The sequence below is a fragment of the Onthophagus taurus genome, chromosome 1 (assembly GCF_036711975.1).
Source record: "Onthophagus taurus isolate NC chromosome 1, IU_Otau_3.0, whole genome shotgun sequence".
Classification (NCBI taxonomy): domain Eukaryota; kingdom Metazoa; phylum Arthropoda; class Insecta; order Coleoptera; family Scarabaeidae; genus Onthophagus; species Onthophagus taurus.
In genome coordinates this window covers 26,363,316-26,389,236 of record NC_091966.1, presented here as the reverse complement: position 1 = coordinate 26,389,236, position 25,921 = coordinate 26,363,316, and the positions used below count along the sequence as shown (strand labels likewise).

Sequence of the window (25,921 nt, the reverse complement as noted above, 5' to 3'; positions counted from 1 at the left end):
ATTACAATTAAAACGTTGCCGCAGGCGATCTCTAAATAATTTATTATAAAAAAATTCTTTTTAAAACAAAAAAAGTTACCGTTCTTAATACTCTTCAGAATGATAGGGGAATAGAGGAGGAATTCCTTTTCTTAGAAACTATCGGTCTCAAACCATTAAGAATGGAAGTGCAGACCAAAATAATCGTTCTGTCCCTGCCAGCTCGCAATCATTACTCGCTCATGCAATCGTTGGAAGTCGTAAAACAACATTTTTCCTGGCGACTAATTCGAAGCACATGTAAGTTCGCCACTCTAAAGTGATAATAAACCATCCTTGCAACAAATAGTCCAAGACTATGCACTGCCTCTTTCCTGACGCACTAAAACGATCATAAAATCTAAAACGGTTTGTCTCTTGAATTAAAACAAATGAATTCTTAGAAAACAAACAAATATTTTTAAGATAAAATAAGAATTTTATATAATAATTGAAATAAATCTGGAATGCTGTTCAGCATTCTTAGTGGATAAGTTAATCCATTAAAAAGGTTTTCATTAAAAAGTAGCAACCGTTATTCAAAGAGATTCTTTATGGATTATATGTGTATATAAAATCTATAGCAACTAATTCAATATTAAAGATTTAAAAGAGATTGTAAGTAGTAGAACTCTAATTCCTACGGATCATAGATTTTAATGAAGTCACCGTTACGAGAGAAAGTTCTTCATTAGCATGTTTAGTTTAATGCTATCAAACTCTTAATTCATTTTATTATCACCCAGGATTATACTACCTACGTATTGGCATAAAGTAGAAATTAAAAAAGAAAAAATTTATATAGTTGGGAAAGTTTATGATTAGTTGATTACTTTATTGATTTTTGAGTTTGTGCTTTTACGTTATCGTATGTATCTATAGATGTAACCAACAGAGCATTTCATGGGAACCAAATAATCTATGAGTTAAATGAATAAATCTATGAGTTTTTTGGAAATTTTGGCCGAGGAAGCCACAGGAAAAAGATGCACAGAGATTAAAAAATTAGCAAATGACATGTATAATTACAGTACAGATCACAGTTGATAACATTCGAGGAATATAAACTCATAAGAAATAGGATCAACAACAAAATCTAATACGTCAAAAGAGCTCATTGGAAAAATTTTAGAAAAGATATGGAGTATGCCCTCCATAAACGGCAAACAAATATTTGGAATGTGTTAAGAAACAGAAAAAGCCTTAATAAGCATGTGAAACTTATAAAAATTGCACTGAATGACTGGGAAGAACATTGTTGTAAACTTTACAGCGGTGGCGAAAATAATAACGAGAGACCAGATACAGAGTATATTACTGAAGACACACATCAAAAGTGGTCCATATCGTGAAAGAATAAAATAGACATTCATCAAGTTGAAAAGTTGAAAATCTGCAAAGGTTGATGAGATATTGAATGAGATACTACAACACGGTCAGGATACACTACTCAACGAGATAGAGGAGTTGTTTAACAAAATAATATAAACAAAAAGGATACTAATCAAATGGAAAGAAAGCATAACAAAAACCAGTACTCAAAAAGGGATGCAACAAAGATCCTGGAACTATCGTAGAATAAGCTTTCTAAGCTCGATAGTGCAGCTATATACAAACATTCAAGGTGAAGTTGTTTCAGCTACCAGCATCTGTGAAGAACAGCAAGGTGTCAAGAAAAATGGAACAACGTTAGACGCTGCATTTATGGTATAACAAATCGCCAACAAACTTGTGTCCAAGTATATTATTGACCTTTCTTTATAGCAAGAAAGCGCCGCCATTGCAAATTTGCAGTATACAACAAGTGTACAAAACAGGAGACGAGTTTTAAATATCGTATGGCGTATAGATTCCAAGTACCAGGAACCTCCAAGAAGAAATTATCGCTCATACAAGAAAAGGAACTTTGATCTCTACTATTACTACTACTCTACTATATTTCGGCTCAGAACGTTCTCCAAAGTCTTCCACTTCCTAATCTCCATTGCTTTCTCTCCTTCCACAGATCTTCTTTTACTTCTCTCTCTATCTCATCTCTTTATCAATTCCGTCTGTCCAGCTGGTTCTTGGTCTCTCTTTCTACGACCATGTGGTTTCCACTTTTGGATCTGTTTTGGAAATCAATTCTCATCCAACAACGTCCCAGTTGTTTTGTTTTTATATCATCTACGATGGTGCGTTTAGCATCCATGAGAGCCCCGGGTTCTTACATTTCTTATCTTCTTTAGTTTCAATTTACCTGCGCCCCTTCGTCAATCTCTGTGATTTCAAGATATTACTCCATTTTTTGTTTCCATGGCCATATTTTGCTTCCATATGAGATTAATTTTTATGCTCATTTTGTATATCCTCTGCTTGTTCAGTTTTGATTCTTTGATCCCATATTATGTCGTTCATTATCTCTTTGCCTTCCTTCCTAAAGCGTTTCTTTCTTTAATTTCTTTGTCTAGGATTCCGTCATTCGTAGTTGTCATTTCCAGAAATTTGTATGTTCTACATTTTTTGATTTGTTTGCCATTTTTTCGAGGTTTACCCCGAGTCCCCACGTCTTATATTTTTCTATCAGCTTCCTACTCATCAGAGGATGTGTAAGGGTGTAAATTTTATATAGCATTAGTGATAGAGAGCATCCCTGTTTATATATCTTTGTGATTTTGATATCTATTGATGTTTTATATTCCATCTTTACTTTTGCTATTAGGTTGTCGAATAGCATTTTGGCTGCTCATGTTAATGTTATTCCAATGTTAATCTTTTCCTATGCCATCCAGAGATTATGTGGTACACTGTCGTACGTTTTCTTCAGATCGACATATAAGCAGTGTAGGAAGTACATTTTACGATTTACTGCCATTCTCTTCTCGATTTCTTGTGTTAGGCAGAACAAGTAGTCTATAGTTGAAATCTGGTCCGCTCGAACTCCTACCTGTTCTTTAGCTCCTAAATCCCTGTAGCCATATTCTATTCTGGCCTAAGACTTTCTCATATATTCTACTAAGTGAATTTGTAACGGTTATTTCACGGTACTTATTACATTCAGTTCTACTCTATCTCTTTTTCTAGTCTCTATTCTATCTCTTTTTATATATTGTTGATATTATAGAAGTGCTCCATTCTTTTGGGATTTTTCTTTCATTTATACATTTTTGAAAAAGTGCCGTGAGGTACTTAGAAAATTTTTCTGTTCCATACCTAACAAGTTCAATTAATATGTTTTATTTTGGCGACGTCGACGGTTAGTCTTATAGGCAAGTATGTGATTTGCATATTTTCAGGCTTGTAGGATTTCGTTCCATTTTTCTGTTGTTTTGCGTGATATTAAATCTTTTTTCGTATGAACTTATTCTTTTGAATAATTTTCAACTTTTTGAGCTTCCTCCCAAATATGTGTTCAGCCGATTACAATTTTTCTCCCAGGTGTTATATATGATTTTAAAGTTTTTGTCTTTGTGATAAGCGATTTAAGATATTTTTCTTTCTTTTCTCTTATAAGGTTTTCCGTTTGTTTATCCCACTAGTGTAGTTTTGTTTTATGTTTCATGATAACCAATGAATATAGTGTTCTTGTACATCTTCACACTGTAAGCTTCCCAACATATTTATCTAATCTCCTCTATACGCTCTCACGTCGTAAACTTTCATTTATGTTGTCTGTTTTGTTATACTGTAGCCTATTATTAACATAAATTTTTTGTGTAATGTGTCCAAGTATATTTGTGGATTTGTAGCTCAGGTTACCCGAGGGATATAAAATGCTAAAATAAGTATATGTCGTAGATAGCAAGGTCCGCACAATAGAGACCAGAGTATGTTACCACAAAAAGAATTTTAAGAATAGCGAAGATGAAGACGATAAGATCATTAACAGGATATACCTTGTGGTATCATTAAACAAGTGACGATATCAGAGAGATATTCAATATCTAGGATATTGTGAGATAGGTCCGCAAAAGGAGACGGGAATGGAGCCGCTATGTTGAACGTATGAAAATTCACTAAGGGTAGCCATAGATTAATAAAACTACTAAAAGCAAACAAGCAAATACGAGAAATTCTAAGATGCGATGGATTGAAAGCTCAACTTCTCAGTATAGCATAGGCTAGAGGAAGAGTACACGTTTTGGAATCAAAAGTTGGCACTGTTACAGGACGATGATGTAATTTATATGTAATTAAATCGTGTATACATTTCGTAAAAAGGTTTAATCAACTGATGAGTTGTTTCGCTATTGAAAGAACGTTGATGAAGCAGTGGTTTAAACTATTCTTTCTTAATTGTTGTAATGGCCGATGTTTTTTATGGGCAACTTGTGTACACTCTAGTGCAAACAGAATAATTTGATTCTGGAAGCAACGTTCATAGGAGAATTCTGAAGTTTTATCCAGTAAGACATTCTAGTTCTGGCGTACATCAATCATAACTTCTTTTCCTTGGATTGTGTGCATTGAACATGTTGAACACACTGAACATGGTTCGATTACATAATTCACAAAAAATCAACTGATTTATACTAATGTTGACATTATTCATAACATTATTCAACAATGCAGAAAAAAAAAATTATTTCGTTGTGATCAAAATAGGATAGAGGAATTTTGTAAGATCGATCTTACAAATTTTCTATAACCACATACTTGATAATGAGTCAGTGTTTTAGGTGCTGTAAAATAAGCATCAGCAAAATCCGGCCTAAATATCTAACAAAAAATCAACAGGAACTCACTGACATATCCATATAGATCTTCTGCGATACATTCTTCTAGTAAATTGGTAAAATCACATAAAAACATTCGTTAATACAAAATAGTACAATTCATTTTCGTCGGTAGTAAATATTGTAAACTCTTAGACATACAATTCTTGCTTCTATGATGAATTTGGATGCACGCTATGATAATGAACAAGAAAAAGGTACAATGCCGCACTTTATCTTTGATTTTGGTTTTAGTACTCGCAGAAACGTATTGAGTATTCTTTCAAAACACTAAGGTTGAGATTAATCCAGGCTGCCTTCAATTAAACTTCCAAAAACTTGGACATTGATTTTTCAATTAATGGTATCTCGTTTAGTGATACATTATGTAGACGAGGACTATACACTGTATGTTTATGCTGAATTTGTTGGTCCATAAAAACAATGAAATTAATTCACAACATATTGAAATACACATATTTAATCTGTGAAACCTACTAAACAAAGATTATTAAATGAAATTACAGCCATTAATCTGAATCACATATTCCTAGAATTTTATAATTAGAATCTACCTCATACTGCGAGACCGGAAAGTACAACAACTTAAATAATGATAACATCTTTAATTTCCTTTTATTTGCAATCTCAGTATAATAAATATTCTTTTCACAAAAGCTTCTATAAAAAAATATAACCAAATTTAATACTATATATTTATATATAATATATTAAATATATTTAATATTAAATGATTCTTGAGATATAGACCTAGAAATCCAGGAAATTGTGGAATAAATCCAGTATAAACTTTTATTTCTGTGGAGGCTTAAAACAGTTAAATTTTTCATGTTCTAGCAAGCTATTGTACGTTTGTGTATGGTATATAAAATGTTATTATATTTCCCATTTACTATTGTTTTTACTGCATAGCTGTTATTAATAGCTGAGCTAGAAATGATTGAATTTTATTGATTTTTTAAGTTTATTTAAAACATTAATGATAGAGTATTGCGATTAAATTTTAAATTAATTTTCATTGCATTAATTAATTTAAACCTCGTTTATTTTATTTTGGTCTGTTACTAAGGAGAGGCGGATACATGACCTCGTCGATAGCTTTAGTACGCCAATATTTTTATATTTTATGGTTTTATTATTACAGATGGTTTTAAAATAAATGGGGAAACACTCCTTATTTTTTATATAATTAATTTTAAATTTCATACTGCTTTTATACCCAATATAATGAGTTTATTTAAGAAATGTAATAGGTAAGTTCATTTTTTGAATTTAAATTACAAATTTTCAAACTGCAGTCCAAGATTATAGAGTATATCATATTCGAAATAAAACTTGAAATCAAAGGCGATGCAAAAAGCACAAACATCTGAAATTAAAGAGAAAACTTCACATCTAAATTATCTAAAATAAATCTAAGATACAAAGTTCTTTATAATTTGTGTTCTTTGAATGTTGGCCAAGGGAAAAAGTAACCAATAGATTATATTGATTTTGTCTCTTTTATATAAATATATTTAAATATTTATATATTTATATTAAATATTTATTTATATTTAAGTTTTAGGAGGTGTCTTAAATTTGGGAAATAAGTTCGGGTTATAATAGGTCACATTTGAAGCTATATTCTATTATTTTCGCTGAAGCAAAACCAACTTTCAATTAACTAATAGTTTATGATAACAATTGCGAGGGGCGAAAAATGATTGTATTAATAATATTTCTAGAGTTTCAACAATAAATATTTAGGTATTAATTTAGACTCTCATTTACGAGAAAAAAAATTGTTCGAAATGGAAAGAAAAAGATCAATCAGTTAATTATTTTATTCTGCTTTGATATATAACTGTTAAAAAAAAATTCAGGAGTTATAGTTTGAAATATTATATATTTAAATAAAGTATTCGCTAATCACCTATTAGGATTGCTAGTCAGCAGAATATGATGTTAACATATCTATTTAACGTAGCTGAAACGTCAAAAGAACCAAGTGATTTCATCACGGAGATACTACTTGCACAAAATAAAATATGAGCTACAATTCTCCTTGAAAGTACTATAATAAGATTTTACTGGAAGATGAAGTTATTTATCTTGGACCGACTCCAATCATTGTGCGGAATGTTATGAGTATTTTTAGGGGTCGGCAATTATATAGGGTATGTAAAAATTGGTGCAAAAGTAGATTTCGAAGTTCGGAAAATTAATATATCCACATTTAATTAAATACCTGCATTAGAATAAAAATAATTCATAAACGACTTCTTCTTGTTCTTTGAGTGCAGACTCATATGCATCTAGGGGTACATTCACAATGATTACTTCATTTTGTTTAAAGTACATTATTTACTTATTTAATTTCTTTGCTTTCTGAGAAAACGCCATAAATTTATAAATTAAAGTGTTGTTAAATCGGTGTTAATTTATTTATTCAATTAACATAATTGTGATCGCAATCCAGCGGAATGTTATCTTTGTTGGAGAACTGACAAACCATTTGTAGTTGTAAGATAAAAGTGTAATTTTACATTAAAATTATTAATAATGTTGGATGATCACAGTGTAGAAGTCAATTTTTCCTTTCATTCAATTACTTAAAAATCTATACAAACCGTGTAGTAGTATAAAAACAATGAATACTTAATTTACCTCACTCAGGAAATATAATAAACTGTATTCTTGCAAGTTCAACATTGATTTTGTAAATCCACGATCCAAAGTTTTGTGATATATAGTGGAATCGAACATACTCTACATTAAAACTAGTCATTTAATAAACGTTTATTTCGATATGCTGAAGACAAGCTAATTGTGGTTGCCAGTAACTTTCAATCTTTAAATTCTTAATGACATTTATTATGATATCAGAAGTTAGTCACTGAACTGTTTCTGACTTTTACAGCTTATCAAAGTCTTTGGCGAGTGCAGTATACTGTACTTTTCAGATATCCGCACAGCTAAGTGAAGGTTCGATGGCGTAGATTACTTTACTAGGACGTTACCAGCAGACTTAATGCCGTCATCATACAGATTTGATGCAGATATGTTAGAGATTTACAGTAAAGTGATAGAGGCGTAATTAATCCACCAAGTCTGAAAGCCTGCATGAAGATTTTATGAAACTTAGAAGATGTCTTGATGATAGATGTAGCTATGATGCACACCCAATAGGGATAATGATGAATGTGATGAAAGCCTGCATCTAAACAAAAATAAACTTGACTTGATGCAGAAATAATGTAGACTTTATTTGTCGCTGTATAGCTACAGACTTGATGGTGACTTAATCTATCTATCAAGACAAGTTGCATAATAGACATACTTCAAAGACATGATACAGATTTAAGAAAGATGTGTGGAGTCTTTCTACAATCTTGAAGGAATTTGGAGGTATTCCTACATATATTGATGCAAATCTGATAGAAATATGATGCAACCTAAATGCAGTCTTGATATGAAAACTTGGGGCAGAGAGAGAGTTAGCTTGATTTGTACTTTTAATCCAGACCCGACATGCATATATTTGATGCAGTCTTGATGAGGACTCGTCTCAATAAAAACATCTTGATGATTTTATGTCAAACTTTATGGGAGTTATCTCAATGAAGACTTAATGAAGATTTCATGCAGGCATGATAAGGAGTTAAAGTACGGAGTTTCTACACGGTTGCAAGAGTCTTGTTATACTCCTAGACAGTTTTGATGCAGAGTTGATAGTCTTAGTTCTATAGGAATGTGACTTAACAGAAACATGGCGAAAACTTAATGTAAAAATGATCTAGACTTTATACGGAATTATGCAAACTTAATTCAGGTTTGATGCCAGCATGACATTTAAAGTAGTCTCGATGAATCTCTTAAATTGGCAGTATACTGTACTTTATCCAGATTTAATAAAAATTGTATTGTGCTTTTCAATCTTGAAAGATTACTTAAGACACAACAAACTTTTCCAAATTAGTTTTGGACACTTAGGAAACTATTCCGGGCAATTGGGGTGTAATGTTGCCACATATATTCCTCCTCAACAAAAAGGATTAACGAGAAAACAATCTTTTTTAGTTTTAGAATCGGTTTCTACGGATCATTGAGTACATGGGTGAAAGATTGGTAATAGGTCAATCTTAACTATTGTTATTATGTTAAAGAATAACAAAATTGTTATTAAATCTATTTATAAGGCGGTAGGGCCCTTCGTATCTTGTAGAATGGAACGAACTCTGATGAAGCTAAATGTTTTTTAGTAAAGGTTTTTGAGAATAATGAAACTTTATCTGGATTAGTTTCAAATAATAAAACGATTTACGCAGATACAACTCGATTAATAAGTCTAAACATTCACCGTATACCAACTCAGAATAATACAGAATAACCTAAATCATGTTTTCAGGAACACTTAACATTCCTGATGTTTGAGGCTACTTAATTGGTATCGTTTGTGACCATTTATTAAAACGATCTATTATCTATGTGAATAGTTGTGCTGCAAGGTAGTGATCCTACCAAATGGACGTGTGTGTGTGAGTCCAAGTCTCCTTTTAGTACTTTACGTATGGTGTTTATTATATTTAATAATATTATATATCTATATTTACGTGTTTTTATGTATACATGTTTTATGTATTTTAAGATTTGATGATTTTGACCAGGAACAAATATCTTTTGTCATACGAAGCCAATAGAAATGAGCATTCGGTAACTTTTGGGAATAACGAATACCATGAAGTGAAAAATGGCCTGCCCAGGAAATAAAGGGTTGTATGATTGAAAGAGGAGTTTCTCCATCATCTTATTAGTTTTTAGTTGTGGTGAGAGCGTAATAAGAATATTAGAATTTCCTTCGTTGAAGTATATGTCTCAAGTAAAGTGTATAATATAAAATAACCGCTGTTGTGAATAACATAAAAAGAAGGTACAACACAAAATTACAAACATTTTTGACAATAATTAACAACAAAGAATTTAAGAAAACGATTATAAATAAGAGATGAATACAGATTTTGAAAATTAAAAGTAAAATTGACGTGGCTAAAGCTCCTGAAGATGACTAAAAATAGTTGAAACCGGTTGAGCCCAAAATAAAATTTATCCATCTCAATAACAAAGTTTTTATTCACCTAATTATTGTAATATAAAGCACATAACAAAATTGATGTTTCAATTTGAAACTATTTGATAGACTGTTTTAATTGATAAAGTTTTTTTTAGAAAAATAACCACTGATTGTGTAATATTGTAGATACTTTATGCAAGCAAATTGTTGAATAATGAGCTGGAGTAATACAGTGAGGTAAAACTTGCTCTGTTTGACTGAAAAATTGTTGATGATCTATTATTCAATTGTTAATTTGTTTGTCTTTGCGTAAAGATAACGAAAATTGGTAAAACAATCTTTGAGGAATTTTGAACGAATCTGTTATAAAAATCAAAAATCTTTCAAATTGTTTGTGTAACATGAAATTGGAAAATCGATAATAATTTCAATTTTGTTTTTTGAAAGCTTTGTGCAGAAACATTATGGCTCAAAAAATCTATTGAAGAAACATCAAAAACGCATTGATGGAGTAATACTAATGTCACATTCATTAAGACTAAACTGGTATTCGTATTTATTTGAGATTAGTATACCTTCCAAGTAAACAAAAATAAAATCGTGGTTCCAACTAACATCATTGATAAAGCGTTGAAATATTTGGGTAGCGTTAAGAAGGCTAGAAGACATTCCAGTGTACTTGAATAGGCTAAAAGATGTAATATTTCTTTTAACGATATTTTGGAAAAAACTTTTGCATTTGTATAATTGAAGTTTAAAGTCTTGTATGTACGGCAAGGAATAATGTTTCAGATTTAAATGATTAGAGCAGCATTTGATGGTTTTGATTCTGTGAAATCTTGACTTAACAGAAACATAACCAAAACTTGATGCGTAGATAATATTGCCTTTATAGCAAGTTGTTGCGATGTGAACTTGATACAGGTTTGATGCCGACATGACATAGACATAAAGTAGCTTGATGCATCTATTGACATTTGTTGGATATTTGATGCTTACTTCAAAAAACTGTAGAGTAAAAACTGTTCGTGCTCAATTTTGAAGGATTTTTCACATTTAACACACGATAAGTTTTTTTGAATCAGTTTAACAAATCGAAATCTCTGATAACAGGAAATATTATTTATATTTAAAGAAAAACAGCGATTTTCAATATTAAAAACAATTTTTATTTTATTTTCTGTTGTTTTTAATGGATGTAGTTCGTTAGAGGTTGCGAAATGGCTATTTTACCTCGATAAGCCCATTTTCATTTTCAATTAATCCGTCAAAGCTACAAAAACCCAAAATGTTTATGGATAATTTATACGGACTAACCGACAATCATCACCGGTCATCATCAAGAGCACAATCCTGTCAGCTTTTGTAAACGGTATTTTCAAAAATACTGTTATTATTGCACATTTCCTAGCAGTTAACAATCGTCGATGAGCGATTTTTTTATTCCGCTCGCTCCTGTATTAGAGGCGATATAGTCAGACAAAAATTATCTTATTGTAAGCTGTAATCTGCTTGGTTAGTGTCCATATTGAGTAAGGAAAAAAACTTGCGTCATTATTTCAACTTATCAGTAGCTAACAACAAAAATTACCAATTATGTTTGTTTATCAACACAAAATTAAATCTATCTAACCAGATATAAAACACAATCGTTAAAACTCAACGAGAACAAAGAAAAACAAACAAAGCAAAATCGCTTTTATAGAGTTTAAGATTATAAAAGTACACAACAATGCAATCTTTTTGCGTTCTAACAAACTTCACCAATACAAAACATTTCCGGAGGTATTGTTTAAATGTGTTAAGATTAAAATGGCTCGCGTTATTACTACACTAAGTTTAAACTCTGGATTTAATGCAATGAGATTTATGCGATTGTGACACCTAACGTATACGGAATCGATTAACTAGTCAATTGATGTGGGTAATTAAGCCGAATCCATTGTTTCTCGCCGGCGCCAGTTTGAATACTAAAGGACGAGCGCGTGCATATGCCATGCATAGATACATGATTGATTGTGGATAGCGTAATTTCCATGCATACTTAACGAGGACGTCAATTAATCACGACCGGCACGCGGCCCGGAGAGTGCAATGGACATTTCGCAAACGCCGAATAAATAAAACACAGCGAATAAATCACCACGATAAACAGAAAACAAAGTATAAATCAAGCTCTGTGTGTAAACCATTTGCTTTTGGTATACTTAAAAAACCGGATCTAAATTATGATATCGATGAATACATTGGACGTACTTATTTGTTAATTCGATGTAAATATTTGATTTTTTATTTGTAAAGAGTGCGAAATCCGACAATGTTCAGACGTTTATTTTCGGACAGGACGCAGAAAGCAATGAAACCATGTTTAGAATTCCGAAACCGGGGAGCTTTTACTGCTCGATAATTCCGAATAGCGCGGGGCCTCGTGTTTGTTTAACATCAGTTGATAAACCCTGGTTAACGACACAGCGACATAAAATCAATTTATTTACGCGTACTAACTGTAAACATGTGAAATCTATCTGTTTTCCAAGAAACGATGTTTAAACGTCTTTACAAATCGTTTAGTAACTCTTAAAATTCAATTTTCTAACGAACATGCCCCATTTTATCAAAATATATCATTGAAAAAGAACGATAATCTCCCGACCTTTAACCGTGATAAATTATAGGAAACGTTCAAGTTATACTATAGTACTTTAAATCCAACCGTTAACTTTATGACGCGCACACAGTATTGTTACAAGTCGTTAAAACCGTACTTAATGAGTCGTTACGTCTAAAATCAACGATTTACGATCGTCGCAGTAAAAAAATTAATTGAACCCGTTAATTAAAAATGCACGCGTCGATCTACAAACTTATCACATCGACTACGCTTATCAATAGCGAACATAGTCACGCTCTAACAAGTTTGTACTGATTTGTGTTTCACTATATGAAAGGAATCGGTGTTATATCAACGTTATATTGTGAGTTATTAAGGTTTATGGGTTTGTTATTCATTAATCATTAAGCGGAAATAACACTTCCTGTAATGGGCCGTTACAATTTTTTTTTGTCTTATTCGGTAGTTTAGCAAAATTGAAGACTTCTATAATTTTTTATTTTTCAATCTGGGCTTTAGTTTTTCTAAAAAGAAATAATGAAAATTTGAAAAACTTTGGAGACGTCACCGTCGTTTTACACGTGGTTGGTTGAAATAAAAATCAATAAAAGGTGCATGAGCGAGATGCCACGAGAATCTTATGCGCTAGAAGAAGAGATTCGAACAATACACGTTTGTGTCTTCTTGATCTTATGCGAAAAGTTTATAATTATTATTGTTAATTATTATTATTTATTGCAAAAATTAAACAATTTTAGTATCTGAAAATGTTACCAATCCTTTTATTTTTACATAACACAGCTCTACAACAACAAATTTTTTTTGTTGCCCTGGATATCTTTGCATTTTTATGTTTTCAAGTGCCCAGATTGCGAATATATTCATGAAAGTACTGAATGTGCTCTTGTTTTTTATGATTTTTACATATCTTATATTTTGAACAATTATCGGCTTGTTAGTAATAAAATTTATTTTCCCAGTCATGATTAGGCTTCTGCGCAACTTTTTCGGGCATACAAACATCTCGTGATCCCCACTCTCAGACCCCTTGCTCCGCAGAACATGAGATCTCAGTTATTTGACAATATTGAAGTACTTATACGTGAACCTGGATAAGTTGTCATGTGTTAATATTTTGCTTTAATTACTGAATGTCCATTCTAATCATTGAGATCTTATATATAATCTAGAGTGCGTATGCTGTTGTCCCCACCACGCCTAAAATGAAGCCAGAAAGGTCGCCATGTTAGATGTACCAACTTAGCGGGAAATTCGCAATTCTTATATATAGTTATGCAGAATTTACATTATTATAAATTGGAAAGACAGAAAATAATAACCAAAACAAAATACATTAATTTTTTATTAATAAATAATTATTAATTATATAATATTTTAAAAGAACTTAATAATTTTTAACAATAACCCTTATAATTAACATAAACTAAGAAGAAAATATTTAAAACAATTCTGATTGATCACGTTAACCTTTTGCTTATAAATAATTGTTAGTTTATTTTAAAAGAACTGAACATTCCTTAATAATAAACTTTACTTGAACTTCATTGTTAATTTCAAGTCAACTAACCAGAAACATTTTATGGACTGTTGTAAATAATCTTCTAACTTACCAAATTATAAAAAACATATGTGAAACAAAAAGAATTCGAAAACCTTCAACAAAAATAAAATTTTAATAAAAATAACAATGTATTTATGAGAATTGTGAGGTTATAATTGCAGGTACAATAGAGACGTGAAACTATAGCTAAGTTCAGGTCGGTACATCCAACATGTCTGACTTAAATATAGTAGTGATTTATTTTGTTATACTTGCGGGGTTTGTATAACAAAAAAACAAAAAAGAAATATCACAGATTTTGTCGAGGAGACTTATGCTGAATATTTCGATTTTAAAATGGACAAACTAGATAAATCATGGGTTCCTCATAAAGTTTGTAAGTCCTGTGTTGAGTCTTTACGGTTGTGGAAAAAAGGAGAACGTTCTAGATTAGACTTTGGTATTCCTATGATCTGGATGGAGCCTAAGAATCTTTTCGATGATTGTTACTTTTGCGTAGTAGATGCTAAAGGTTTTAATCGAAATCAAACGTGGTGATATCCAGACTTCTACAAGACGTCTACAAAATGTCCTGTTCTATACAGTGAAATTCTCGCTCAGAAACATGATGTTGCCAAATTCACAGAAATCGGGACACTCTACCAGTGGAAGTGAATGGGAGGATAAAACATCTACGCCGAAGTTATTTTTTCAAAATGAACTCAGTGATTTAATACGTGATCTCAATTTATCAAAACAAGGATCAGAACTGTTAGCCTCAAGATTGAAAGAAAAAAATGTATTGGCTCCAACATTAAGAATTACAGCATACAGAACGCGAGAAAGTGAGTTATTACAATTTTTTAGTGAAAATGATGGACTGGTGTACTGCATTGATATCGCGAAGCTGCTTCTAGACTTGGGTTTAAAAGAATACAAACCTACTGAGTGGCTCCTTTTTATTGACAGTTGTAAAAGAAGTTTAAAATGTGTCTTGCACAATGGAAATAAATTTGCATCAATTCCAATTGCCCATTCAACAAAACACAAACAAGTATATGAAAATGTAAAATCAGTTTTAGAAAAAATTAATTACTCGGAGCATCAATGGCCGATCTGTGTGGATTTGAAAATGGTTAATTTTTTACTTGGTCAACAAAGTGGATACACGAAATACCCTTGCTTCATTTGTATGTGGGACAGTAGAGAGAAGCAACTTCATTGGGAACAAGATGTTTGGCCTGTAAGAAATTCTTTAATTGTCGGTAAAGCCAATGTAATAAGGAAGCCGTTGGTTAACATAGACAAAATCATACTTCCACCATTACATATTAAGTTAAGAATGATAAAGCAATTTGTAAAAGCGTTGGACAAGGAAGGAGATAGTTTTAATTACATTTGTAGAACATTTCCGAAGCTTAGTATGGAAAAGTTGAAAGGTGGTATATTTGATGGTCCTCAAATACGGCAATTGATGACTGTTCCGGAAAGTAAAGCTTGGAAAAGTTTTATGTTGGTAGTCGAAAATTTCCTAGGTAACCATAAAGCACCAAATTATGAAGAAATTGTACAAAATATGCTGACAAACTTTCAGACTCTAGGAGCAAATATGAGTATCAACTTACACTATCTCCGCAGTCATCTGGATAAATTTCCAGATAATTTAGGAAATTATAGTGAGGAACAGGTAGAGCAGTTTCACCAGGATCTAAAAGTGATGGAGGAAAGGTATCAGGGTCGATGGGATTGTCATATGATGGCAGATTACTGCTGGTCTTTAAAAAGAGATTGTCCCCTGAAAAATTACAACAGAAAAGCTCATAAAAGGTGTTTTATGGAAATATAACATATGTTTTCGACATTTTTCTCTCTATTTACTTCGATGTATCCTAATTATTCAAAACAAAACTGACATTATAAATATATCTGTTATTTTGTTTCTTGTTTTCCGATTTTTGTAATGTAAAATAAACATAAAGTTTAAAAAAAACCAGAGCAAATTTTACAAAATCATTGGTAGTTTCATGAATTGTGAGCATAAATATATTCAAAATCAATCCTACATCTAGGGCAACAAAACCACTGTAGACCAGTGTAATTTATCGTTTTTTGAAATACAGTCTTTCTATTCGATTGAGGGTAACGGCCCCATTCTTAATATCCCATTAATAAGCAAAATTAAATTCATTATTAAAAATTACACACTTAAAAACTTATTTGTAATCATTTTCAATTCTTTTTTAATTCGGTAAAATTCTCGAAATGTGATTTTCTAAAAAACTTGTGTGATTACGGTTGAGTTGCAATTTGACTACTAGGTAGGAGGGTAATTTTGAGAACACACAGAACATTCGTATGGCAGTCGCGGTCGTTTCCGGTAGAAACCGCTTAATTTGCGAACGGGGAGAGTCAAATTAGCATGATACGAGTTCCAGTGGCGTGGTAACGGGGGCGACATTGGGCGAAAATTGACTGCGGCATGGCCGTTACGCGCCGAAACGCGAAATTGCAATAATGCGGCGTTAGCGACGCGTTAATGAAAACCAGACCAATTAGCGAGCACTATTATTTTCGAATTAAAGTGCAAAAAAAAGTACTCGTCAACTAAAACGCCACGTTTAACTCTCAAATATTTTTGTTGTACACTAATTCGCAAAGTCGCCGATTTTGCCTCCCATATATTTCTAATTTAATCGTGTGCGGGTTTAAAATTAATTCTGGAACAAACTTTTACTAAAATAGTCAAGCAACGATTTATGACCTGTAATGTAACGTATTCGAAATTTGTTTTCGATGCGGAAGAATTATAGACGCTGTTCTAGATTTATTTCCTCCAGTTGGTTATTTGTTATTCGCGGTGTAGCTCCTGTTTGAAAAATTAAATTTGTGCGATAAGTGATAGTTTCCTTACAATCTTAACAAAAAAAACCTCAAAATTATATTCGTAGTACATAAACTTTTCCAGCATCAGTGTGCTTCGTGCGGATTTGGAGAAGGCGACGCATAAATAATCGTTTAATCGCGCGGGCTCGTTTAGGAGAGCAACAAGGCGAATAAATTTCGTTCCGCCCCTGCAGTGGGGCCTGACACAGTTCATTTCACATTCCCACTGCGACGTTATGTCCCTACGACACGCAGCGACACCAAGTGGCACCAAAGCGAAATCCGAATCAAGTTTAAAGCTTTGCTCATACTGGACACATCTGCTACTATTAAGTACTTTGACGGTTTAATCAAGACATAAACTTTATTAAAAAATTAAATGTGAAGGCAAACAGTAATAATAATAGAAATATAGATTGAAAATATTCTTGTTTTGATTAAGACTTTTAGTTAAGTATCCCATAAATGTCTAAATTTACTTTAGAGAATTCTAATAATCGTTTAACATTTAACCGTAATGCATAAATGATAGGACATGAATATGCTGTTAACAGAGAGTTTGTAAAGTTACAAATAAACCAGTAAATAATGTTCTAACAGGAAAGTCACAAGTTGCAACATTTATTTATATTACATATTTCATACGGTTACAAATAACTCAAGTTAGCCCAACCCTATATGAAATTCCAATTAAATTCAATGCTTAACTGATGCTGAATTATTTTCTAAGGAGTATTCTATAAAGTTATTTCTGTTTTAAAAGAACAAATATTCAATTTTCTTTTTAGAATTAATAAATACATAACCATATCTGATGATATGGTTATGTATGTTTTATAAAGTGATGCATATTCACTTCACGTTCCGTGTTGTGCATTAAAACATATCTCATTATCTCTCACATTATCCTTTTCTTAGTATATACGTAAATTATTTCCGCAAGTTAATATAAAATATGACAGGATATTTTAAAATTAATTAGCACATATGATTTAATCTAAACGAGAACGTTAATGATGAACTTAAAAAATCAGTACTTAGATGTTGAGGTTCAATACTCTAATAGTTGCTGTATTCTTATTCTTTGAGTGATGTCACATTTGCCTCCATTGACTATTTTCTTCAAATAATGGGATATATAACAAGTTATTTACCACTCGTGGGTTTGATGCAAAATTTGACTTACAATTAGTCAAAATTGGATATCTTTATACATATCATTAAGTTTGGTTCATTTTACGTTTTTTAAGCCTATATGTTTGATTTTAAAGCCCAGTAACAATAACACATAGAGGATACGCAACATGTATTAATTCATTATTAGCAATAACTCGTTAACTTTGTAGCCACCCTCATTTCCTTTTCTATTTTGATTTTTGCTCTATAAAAAGCAAATTTTTATTAAATCCAGGTACGCACAAATACGACATCGAAAATAGAATTAAAATCCGGTGAACCTTAAAATCATCACTAAGAAAACGACATCTTTTATTGATATCTAAAATTCTATCAATTGCATGCTGCCATTTACTTTCAAACTATTATCACAAAATAACTCGATAAGATTCTATTGTTATGCAAAAATAAAATCAGACGGACCTCTAGTATTAATCAGATGTTGAATACAAGCAAACTTATAGAAATTTTCATTTTGAAAATATTTCTTACACTAGATAATTAGCTGTGATAAATGTTCCTCAATTATTAATCGTAATAAGGTATATAGTGATAAAACTTTCCCACGTGAAAGACAACCATGCACTTCTACAGTACAACAAAAACGAATGCTTGGTTCTCATATTCTTAAACAGTTTAAAACATTCCCCATACTTGATTCAATGTAAGGCACAGATGATTTGGCGCAAGCGCTTCTCTATGAATAATACAGTGGTCCAAAGTACATTTAGCAATTTGCTTCGAATACAGGTTCTGCGACTGGAGACACCAAATCATTTAGGTCAACTCAAATTATTTTCAGATATGAATTTTTCAAATCTCTCAAATAGTCCTGAGTCTTTGCTCTACCAAAAGCACAGTTTTTCAGAAAACTTGACAATCATGATGTTTACCATTTCTAGCAGCCTTTCTTAGCAGCCGGCTAAGTTCTTATGACGGTATGAGGCTTCTTACATTTTGCAATGTTATAAGACACCTTATAAGATGGTAGCAAAGCGTTGTTTGGTATTTATACAAAAAAACTAGATACCGTTCCGCCCGAAACGATAATAACAGGTTTTGTCAATATGCTTTATATTATATTAACATTTTTTACATATAGAAACGATGATAATTGCAAATTTTAACAAAAACGAAGTCAACGAACTTGAGGATGTCTTTCTACCACAATAAGCCTGCTTACTATATAAATAATATTTCAATAATTATACCTGAAAATCTATCTGTACCTGATAAGGTAATCAAATACTAAAGTAGATAAATTCCTTATACACTAAACAGTTTATAAGGAAGAAAAACTTCGGTCCAAATAAACTATTCTCGTAACTACTCTTCTTCTGATGAAGATACTGACAAAGACAATATTGTCAATATAACCACTTTACAACGTCTGATTAAAAGCAGAATTAGATGGAGAGGATGTGGCATAGAGATGGCATAGATATTAGACTAAAATAACATTCAATAACAAAACGGAAAATAAGAACCTATTACAACAAAATGACCCCAAACATTTTTTTGTAAAGAAAGAAATGTGTAAGAAGTATTAAGGTTTTAAACAATTTGAGTGAAAAATGGACTTCATTCTGAGTTACCGAAAACACACATATCAAGAAAAGGTGAAATCAGTAAAACTGGAGGTAATGCCAAAAGGTGTCATTTATTTATAAGAGAAGAAAAAGTGAGAGTTTGTCAATGATTTTTCATGAAAATCCTTAATGTTAATAATGACTCAATAATCATAGTTTTCAAATATAGAAGTTCTCGTGATTTAAAGTTGAAGACAAAAGTGAAAAAAAGATCTTCTATAAATATGAGTTTGCAGAGTTTTGCAAGAGTTTTCATGTTTTCACATTTTTTCAGGACGGGAAAGCTCGAAAGTCGACCAAAGACTGTTCTTAGACCAATGATTCCTATACTCAAAAATAAACACATATTTCCAAAATATTTAAACTTTATACTTCATTATGGCATAAAAATAAATTCAAGGCAGTTATACATGTACACAGATATTTGCTTTTTAGCTTTTTAATCAAAGAAAAGCCAGTGCTAAATTTTTCATCGTTATTATGAAGTATCGATTCAAAAAAGTGTCATGATTTAGAAGAAAATTACAGGAATCACATAATATCAAAAAATGATATAGCAAAAGCAAAGAAAATTGACAATGCTATAACTTAGCATAACACATCCATCTTTTTCAAGTACAATCTTCTGACGTATCGCCTATTATATTACGCTATACAGTAAACATGTACAATTTCACGATTTGCAAAACTCCACAACCACCCAAAGCATATTGTTTTGTATGGTGTTAATTAAATGGAAAATGAAACAGTTTGAGAATTGGTACGTTTTTACATAAATGGTTTGAAGGAATGTACAGCGAAGTGAAATACAACACGAATTCGCTGATCCATAATTTCTAGAAAAGTGCTAATCGTACATGGAGGTTAACTCAATGCTCAATGTTATTGAAAAAGAAAAGAATTGAAAGAAGAAAACGATTGATTAAGTATTTTTAGAAGGGCAAGTTCTAGGCGCAACAAAAATAAAACTAATGGCCAATACATTACCAAAGAACTTAACTTTAATGAGTTCTTAGACTTCAAAGACTTATCGAGAAATTTGTTAAATCATAAGTTACTTGATTGTGGTAATGAAAGAATTAATTGGCACAAAGTCAAATGTTTTGGGATTAAAAAATCATTGTCCAATTTTGTTGAATACAAATCTGACTATTTCAGTAATAATAAGAATACAAGGAAAACTTTCTAATATGTTTAAATCAGAAATAAACAACGTAATTCACAGACCCAAATAATTGATGGCCTAAAGTAAACATAAACTATTATGTATAATAAATCATTTTAAGATGTTATTGGACGGTAAAACTGAGCTGTAAGTAAAGATTTCACGTGGAAATATTGGGAACAATAGATATTTAAGAGCAAGGACCCTATTGTTAGTGTAACTGTAGTGTGCGCCCGTTGTGCTAAAGCTTTCATCTGTCGGGGATCGTATTATAAGAATTTATAAAGATGGTTTGTGTTAAAGCATTCTAAATATTCATTATTATGTTTAAATTGATCCATTTCGGTTTCCTCTATGAGAGAAACATATTAAAATATCTATCCATCTTGTGTATTACGTTGACTCCTGTTCCCATATTGAATACATGTGAATGATTGATTAAATGTCTGCTAAGGTTGGAATTGTATAGAATTTCAGTAGACTTCAATGCTTTTAGTTAATTAGTTTTATTAAATATATTGTAATTTTTATCGAAATCTTCTCTTATCCCTATTTATTAAATATTTTCTAACCATACAATTGAACTTAATGCAAGTTTATTTCAAATCTTAGTTTTGCCTTAGCTTTCTGTGTGGTGACGTGCATTAACGTGTTATTATTATTGTTAAAGAAAATTATAATAATGTGTTTGAACACAAGTAATGCGGAACCCGATCGGTTTAGGTGAAATGAGCAAAAGTGTTCATGTAAAATAAAAAAAAGAAATTAATTAACGAATTAATAAAAGATATAAATTGCTATGGTACAATATTAAGGCTCAAACTCAAAAAAGAATCATACGCGAATTTCCCATGCTGAAAAATCTATGCATGAAATTTTAAATAGATACCATTAAATTAAAAACGTTTAATGTTGAACATCATATATTTCCCAAATCAGCGGCACTTGTTGGGTTAAATCATATTATTCTGCTTCTGAAATCTCCTACTTTTCTGACTCACACTGCAAATTTTTAAGGCATCTTAAGTTGTATATCTTCAGGAGCCATAATTCTAATTAATTAAGAATAACTGAATTCGTATGTTAGAATTCAGTGTAGTAATTAACATCGTCTTAACGTTATTTTCAATCCTTACCAATTGTGTTTGCTGTCCTAAGGCAGCTATATTCTTATGTAGAAATCTGGAACTCCGCCAAACACTTTTGAGTCATGTGTCTATTTTAGTTACTATGTTGATAATGGCAAACGCGATATCAAGTCGACTATATGAATGAAATAGTTTGAGGTTTCGTAAAGTTTCGAAATGTCTCTTCGAGTACACCTAACGAAATATAAACATCGAGGATAACCTTTCTTGGAATTTTAGAGGTAATAAAAGTTTTTGTAAGGGTTGCACTCTAAAATTAAAAAACTGGTTAAAAAATAGACTACAACATCAATTTCTTGGAATTGTTGACATTTCTTTGTATTAAGTGAGATGCCAATTCATAATGCAATATTTCATGATTGCAAATATATCAGGTCGGGGTTGATTTACGATATGACCAATCAATCCTGATATAATTGCTATAACATTTAGGACGTGAGGCTATTACAGTAATTGCATAATCGTTTTTTAAGAGTCTTACATGCATCTTAGAAGATATAAAAATTTCGTTAATAGATAATCAGTCATTCCTATCTTCCAAACGTAGGAAGTGGTTCATTTCTGAATTTGAACAGTTAATTATAATTCCAAAAATCTCTATACACATAATTAATCAGTTTTGTCGTAAAGAAACGAATAGTGATTACAAAATATATATCCTAACTAAAAATAGAAATCGACGTGTATTCAATTCATTTACGGAGGTGCAATCTAGAGGGTATGGTTATATTTGACATGAATTGTATATTTTTCGCATTTAACCAGTCGGAACGACCTTGCCAGATAAAGAGAAAATGGACAAACGAGATACACAGTCATCTCGGTGGATTGTGTATCTCGCCGATCCCCTGACAGCTAGCGACGACACTGAAAGGAATGTAATATAAATTCTATTAAATTTTACACATGGAAGCAATAATAATTTTTTACCTAATATAATGAAATGGTTTTCAGGATGATTATCCAATTCTATAAAGAGGATGAATAATGATTTAAAACAGTTCTATAAGTGTATAGTAATTCAAAAGAAATAAAAAGTTATGGAAAGGGACAAATTTAGATGATAAATATGAGAAATATATTTTTGGAATAATAAATTTTTGTCATATCATTATTATCTGACAATACTAACCTAAATGATTATGATAATGGCTTATTAGATAAGACTTTTTTTAGGTCTTATTGAACAGATTATTCGTATAGAAGATTGTTAATCAATTATACTATGTCATGAATTGAATTGAAACAGTTTATTTAGAATGTTTATTTAGGATGTTGAACAATTTTCCCAGGTTCAATTTTTATAGTTTCTTTAAAGCTCCCACATAATCCTGACAGAGTAAGGCGAAATACTAGAAAGATGGATGGTCTACTATGAAGAAAAACTGGGAACAGAACAAGAAGAACGTAGTAGAGAGCAAGAACCGCCAACATACATCAACACATCATCATTACATAAGAAAGCCGATCGACTCCTGAGTTAGAACTATAGAACAATCACCTGGAAAAACCATTTGTTTATCAATTTTAAGACTGCCTATGATAGCATCTTCAAGAAATGTTTAATTAAGGCTATGCAGGAGTTTAATATATATACACGCATAACGTTAGTAGAATAAACAGTGAAAGTTGAAAGTGCAGTAAGACTGCAAAATGAAACAACACCAAGATTCAAAATAAATAAAGGATTGCGCTAGGGTGACTATCATGTATGCTTTTCTACATAGTACTCCTATAAGTAATACGAGATGCGGGAATCACCATCAGAGGCGTAATTGTTAACAAAAGCTTGCAAACACTAGCTTCTGCTGATGTTGTTGATATCCTGACAATGGCAAGAAAGGTTATCATAGAAGCCTTCTGCCTACTAGAGAAAGCAGAGCAAAAAGTGGGGTAAAATTAAACCCAAATAAAACAAACTGTATGCACGCAAATCCATAAACAAGACATCTGTAAAACTCGAAATTGTAGAGCAATTTGTATACCTGGGCAAATTGATTGCTTCGAATAACAACACCGTTGCAGAGATTAAAAGAAGAATTCTTCCAGCACATAAAATTTACCACGATCTGATGACTCAATAAACATTTTTCACTTTGATAAGAAAAACAATGTATCAGATATATAAAACCTTAATACGACCGGGTCCGACGTATGAATCTGAAATTTGGATAATGTTCAAGAACGACGAAAAATTGCTAGCAACATTCAAAAGAAAGATCCTGCGATATATATTTGAAGGCATGATGGAACATGGCCATCCAGATATCGTCAAGTTCACAACAATCGCTTAATGGGTCATGTTGAGAGAATGAGAGACGAAGAAACCCCCAAGACGCCTGAAAAAGATATAGGGGACGTCTCAAGATGAGATATCTCGACAAGACATTAAATCTCTCAATTTCATCAACTATAGATACAAGATGCGAAACAGAACATCTCTGTCAAGTTGGCACTACATCTTGCGATTTGAATAAAAAAATTATTGCATTAATTGTCGCTTAATTTGTTGTAATTTGTGGTAAAGTTTACAAATTTGTCGCGTCCTTTTTTATAAACAATATTTGAAATATTGCATTTTTGAGGTAGTGCTAACTTGACAGTGGGAATCTATGGTAAAGAGTGGAGATAACAAAAAACTAATGATGTCATAAATTGTCGCTTAATTTGTTGTAATTTGTCGTAAAGATTACAAATTTGTCGCGTCAATCGCGTGATGCAGTAAGTAGATCTAAGGCTGTGTAGCATGGTAAAATGAATGAAAAACTTGCTATACATCAGTTAAAAGAACAGGATAATATAAACGTGCGGATTGTTCATAGACGCTGAGTACAGCTTCCTAGGGGCAAGTCGGACGGCTAGTGGGACTAGGAGTTCTTGTGGAAATAAAGAGCCTCGCATACCATATGCATCCCAAGGAAGCCATAAAAAAATACTTTCTGGAAATGGAATCAAGAAAGAGGATGCATATTTGTGGTATTGACAGATATAAACAAAAATTGGAAAGATGTTAAATGGAAAGTAAGGTAAGCATAGGTAAGCATTTTATGGATGTCAGATTTACAATTATATTTATTCAGTTACGATTACATTTATCCACATTTTCCAAGATTAGTATTGATTTTTTTAAATGTTCTTGCTGGTTCTAAATTTTAGATCCAATTGGCACTCGAGACAGTCTCAATATCACCTGGAATTACCCTCAATAAAATTCCTAAATACATACAATTTCAGGATAAACAATTTAAAGTTGTTGGTTGCGTTGGATATTTGGGCAATCAAAATAGTAATACCGCCGTAGGACATTATACAGCAATTTCATATCGAAATAGCATTAAATGGGTTGTTTACGACGATTTGAAAGATGTCGCTAAGGAGGTTCAGCCTACTTTTGAAACTATATCAGCATTAATTATACATATATATTGTGCAATAAAAAACTTGAGGAAAAACCGTGTCTATTTTACTTTTAATAAAATAACATTTTATCTTATTAGTTATTTGTTGTTATATCTCCATTTTAAGTCATAGACCGGGTATCAAGTTAGCTCTACCTCACATATGCAACATACTAAAATCATAAGCAGAATTGTTACACGTCATCAATACGTACTATGGTAATTGTAATCGTAGTTTTGTAATTCGTCAATTCTGGTTTGAAAAACAACCGTGGTAACGTTTGATGATAGTTTTCCTCATGATTTTAGTATGATAATTATGGTTTTTCACCAAATCAATTGTGGCTTTAATATGACGTCATACCAATCCTTAGTGACGTTCGATGACGTGAGCGAAAATTTAAAGCACGTTTAGTATGCCTTTAAAGTGCAATACCTCAAAAATTATTTATAAAAAAGCACGCGACAAATTTGTAAACTTTACAACAAATTAAGCGACAATTAATGACGTCCTTAGTTTTTTGTTATCTTGGTTCTATACCATAGATTCCCACTGTCAAGTTAGCAAAAAACTTAAAAATGCATTATTTCAAATATTGTTTAT

The 25,921-nt window shown here is 31.6% G+C and overlaps 1 protein-coding gene across 2 annotated transcripts in view; it reads right to left on the bottom strand.

Annotated features, from left to right (window-relative positions):
* The window catches only part of LOC111415969 (frizzled 2), a 203,661-nt gene that overhangs the window by 80,695 nt on the left and 97,045 nt on the right, over nt 1-25,921 (bottom strand). The gene's annotated exons all lie outside the window — the stretch shown is intronic.